The sequence below is a fragment of the Anneissia japonica genome, unplaced genomic scaffold (genome assembly GCF_011630105.1).
Source record: "Anneissia japonica isolate Jap-2015-1 unplaced genomic scaffold, ASM1163010v1 scaffold1076_len7848_cov98, whole genome shotgun sequence".
NCBI lineage: Eukaryota > Metazoa > Echinodermata > Crinoidea > Comatulida > Comatulidae > Anneissia > Anneissia japonica.
This window is the reverse complement of record NW_022712587.1, coordinates 3049-7845: the sequence shown is the minus strand read 5'-3', so window position 1 is coordinate 7845 and position 4797 is coordinate 3049. Positions and strand designations below refer to the sequence as shown.

General features: G+C 30.4%; 1 long non-coding RNA gene across 1 annotated transcript; it reads right to left on the bottom strand.

The window, feature by feature from the left end:
• Window positions 1-2979: 2979 nt before the first annotated feature.
• On the bottom strand, window positions 2980-3846 carry LOC117107954. The gene is made up of 2 exons (XR_004445309.1): window positions 3733-3846; window positions 2980-3041 (listed from the first exon to the last, which is right to left on the bottom strand). It is a non-coding gene; the product is annotated as an uncharacterized LOC117107954 (long non-coding RNA).
• Window positions 3847-4797: the final 951 nt, after the last annotated feature.

Sequence of the window (4797 nt, the reverse complement as noted above, 5' to 3'; positions counted from 1 at the left end):
GTATGTATTATACTATCTTATCTGAGATTAGTCAGTGGACCTTTCGGTAGAAAAATACATATGCCAAAAAAACGTACATGTTTATGTACATATTTTAAATATATAAATAAAGATGTGTATACATATTTATACAGAGCATGTTCTTACTAGTGGTTTATGTTGAGCAAAGATTCTTATTCAATTATTCAATCAGTACCTATAAAGCTTTCTATAGAATATAAACTAATATGATATAATATAATATATATAAAAGCCTACATATTATTATTATTATTATTATTATTATTATTATTATTGTGGTTGTTGTTATTATTATTATTATTATTATTATTATTATTATTATTATTATCATTATTATTATTATTATTATTGTGGTTGTTGTTGTTGTTGTTATTATTATTATTATTATTATCATCATCAAACAAACCACAATCTTCAGATGTTGCAAATAATGAAAGAAACAAATAATTATCGCTGATTATAAGCTACGAAAATCTTCAAGTTTATTACTGACCAATGAAAGACATCTATTAAAAAATGTTATATATATTCTTTAAACGGTAAACCTCTTATTCAGATACTCAAATTCTTAATTTGCAATGTAAGTATGAAAACATACAATAGATTAATTTTTTTTTTATGAATACACATAAAACGCTTTATCATTCTGCTACAGAATTGACTAAATATAATATGAAATATTTACCCAATAAATATTTCATATTATTTTGTTGTCAATATTTTCACAATTTTAACCAAAATGATAGTATGATAAAATATTTTTTAAGAATCCTAGTCATATCTGTGTTAAATACTCTATTGTATTAGATAAAAAATGAGTAATAATGATAATAATAATTATTATAATAATTATAATAATTATTATTATTATTAATTATTATTATTATTATTATTATTATTATTACTACTATTACTACTACTACTATTTTTATTATTATTATTATTATTAATATTATTATTATTATTATTATTTGGGGCTATTAAGATATAATCTTACTTTAAAATTTGAAAATGTATGCTATAGTAATATGAAATGGCCGATGTCATACAAAGCAACAAGGACAATAAAGACAGGAGCCCTCATATTCTAGAATATCCAATGAGCTAGATGAGCATTTTACTGTATATAAATAAGGTTCACACGGGACGTACGTTATTCGTAAACCCTCACAATTGTCCCTAGTTGAAAACAACAGTGCCCACCGACAAAATAGATAATGAGTTGCACCGCCGACTGCATCCCAAAGGAGGGAGAGTTTTCTGGGTTTGTAGTCCTAGAGGGTAACAGGTACCCGCCGCAAGTACGACATGACATGGTCGATCTTGCTCGATCATTCGAAGTTCGAGTTGACGATGTATTTATTGTGACCTACTCAAAGGCTGGTAAGTTGTTTGTACATGTTGCAATTTATAAATCGACAATCGTTTAGTCCAATAAATGGTATACATTGAGTAATTAAAATTCTATAATATCAATCGATACTTTTGACAAATGCTAAGACTAAAAATTTGTATATTTTGTAGAATAAAATGTATTTAACATTTGTAAAATTTATTTGCCGTCAATAAAACTATATTACCTATTAACTATATTATATATTTTAACGTCAAATACGGAATGTAGGGCTACTTTTTTTAAATGCAGTATTCAAAGTTAACATTCTAAATGTCAATGTTTATTCCTTTAAACTTTACAAAATACACTGAGTTTAAAATATACTTGACCATTTTTCTTTAATTGAAACTTGCAAAAAACATTTTATTATGTATCGTAGCTATACAGTCATGTTTAAATCAGAGTTTTTGTAATAATTATAAAAACAGCTACTATGTGTAGATTTCAAAATATACCTATCATGCATTACTGTCATCTTAACCATGGAGGTATAACTTAACTGACCTAATATTGCACACTTAGCATAATTAAGAATCTTTCGCGTTACAGGATTCGGTTTAAATCAGTAACTTTCTTGGTGATAAATTATTTGACCCTCTACTATCCTTAGCCAGGTCTTTTCTTGTTCAACCAGAGGTATTGAAGCAAGGTATCCAAGAACCTTTGTGAAAGATAAAAACAATACAAAAATATTTGAAACAAAAACTGAAATATTGTTTTAAAGTTTGTATGGTAGATTTTAAAATAGTAAATACTTAAATACTATGTAGATAGTTGAAACAACTGTTCTTCCCAGACCAATCTACATTGATATACTGTACTGCAAGCATTACCAATAATGATGCAAATACTGAAAAATATTCACTATGGAATATAATATTGCAAACATGGACAGTTAGAGATTTCTCTATAGGGAGTGGCACTTACCTTAAAACACATATTCATTCAGTTTTATTTTTTATTTTTGATATGCAAAATATTAAATTAAATGTTGTGTAGTAGAGTATGGTAATTGCCTGGGTTAATAATGGACTTAAGCTAAAACAATTTAACTTTTTGCTAAATAATTAGGAACAACACCAAACATGAATGGATGGAGAACAAAATAAGTTTGAAAACAAACTTTAAAGCACATCTTTCAATAATAGAATGTTTTTGTTGTTGTTTTTTTAAAGATTTAAATACATTTTTCTCTGACAGCATCATACTATGAAGGTAGGTGCCATTTATCGTTGGAGAATATTTAGCATGTTAAGATAATATTTACGATTAGACTGTCCCCAATTAATTTTAACTTATTAATCACCTTCGTACAACGACGATTAAGACAAATGCTGTGACTTCTTAGGTACCCAAGACTAAATTAAGAAACAAATGGTTATTACTTTGACATAGTAGGGTAGTCACTTACTGATGTGGGATAGTGGTATTAGCAAATGTGCAGTATATATTCTTGCAAAATAGAATTTTTTTTATAACTTTTTACTGCTTCATCATGGCTGCTCTTCCATCGGTTTTGTACCAGGAGACAAATAAATACACATTCAATAGTTGGTTTTTTCCCAGTGTCTACCACAAACAATATATTGCAACAAACATGACTTCCTTTCAATGGATTGAAAACCTGAAAAAAATACCATATTATTTATAGTTAGACTTATGCACACAGCTAAATTAGACCCATATCAATTTTTATATTTCTATTAATTACACTAACCGTAGCGTTAAATAATGTTAATATTATCATAATATCTCTTTATTAAAATAAAATATAAAAATTTACATTATTAACTTTAAAAACAAAAATAGAAAATGATTACTGATGACACGACAGTGATGTGGATATTATACCACTGGCAGTATGTAGGCCTATGATATAAGATGAATTATTAAACACAATATTTATAAATAGCTGTTTTATTTTTGTGCTTGGTTCATGCAACCACATTTTAACATTATATTTAATATAATATAGACCTATTACAGCATTTCAACACAGGACGTGGCCATTTTGCAAAGTTAAGTCTAGGCCTAGGCGATTAAAAATTACCGCTAATAATTCAAACTTAGCCCACACATCCAACTTGCAGTCTAGCCTAAACAAGTAAATAATTATGCTAACTATGCTCTTACACTACCCTACAGTACTCTAGAGCTACTACTACTACTAGGCTAGGGCCAGAGGGCCTGGCTGGCCTAGGTTATCCTAGCTAAAACAAAAGATAACCAAATATATAAAGCAAGCCTAAACAGTTACGATATTGGGCTAGCCTAGATACACCCTGTAATATAGTATACAAATATAAAATTCTTACCATTTATTTGATAGTGCTGATAAATTCTGTAGTATGTAAACTGTGTATGAAGCCAACATACAGCAACTAATACAGTACTTCAAAAAATGAGCATTTGCTTCTGATTGGTCTGTACATAATGACCTAATCCGATTAGCCCATTACTTGCCACACTTTCAAGGACGGAGAACCAGGACCGGCCGCACCGGTATGGCCGGACCACTTTTTCTCAATTCCATTACTTTCTGAAATAAATATATAATAATAATTATGAATTATATGAATGTACGCATCGCATTGACTTTTTCAATCATGGTACGATGGCCTATTATAAGACTAAAAAATAGCGACCTAAATTAGACTCATCAAATCAAAACTGCTGATTTTTCCTTATTCCTGCTGCACCGTGACCGGGGCGCGATTTTTTTTTTCCGTACGAAACATTTGCATGAAACTTCACTCGGGCCATCTCGGATTGACTCGAGTGAGTACGATACGAGGAACAAGAGCAGACACTTCGCAATGTCGTGACGCTCGAGTTTTACTATTATTGCTCTTTCTATGTTTACCTACTGTGTAACTAACTGTAACCTTCTTGGATGTTATTAAATGTTAGTATATTATCTACAACAACAACAGCTAGTACCTCCTGTTATAAAGTGTAGATAGGTACAGTTATACCAAAGGCTAGAGGGAAAGAGAATAAACTATAGGCCTAACTACAGGCTGAGGTCTTACCTAGGCCCCTCCTTAAACTAGGCCTAGGGTCATAGGCTGACCTAGGCCCCTCCTTAAACTAGGCCCCTCCTTAAACTAGGCCTAGGGTCATAGGCTGACCTAGGCCCCTCCTTAAACTAGGCCTAGGGTCATAGGCTGACCTAGGCCCCTCCTTAAACTAGGCCTATGGTCATAGGCTGACACAACAGTCACGCTTCACATACTGACATGGACTGAAATTTTGGGGGAAAAAATGGGACAAAATTGAAGCATGAAATGAAAAATAGAGCGCATAAGAGAAATATTATTAAATAAATAATATACCATTCCGGAGTTATTGAACTTGTCCAAACTATCATTGTAATGTAA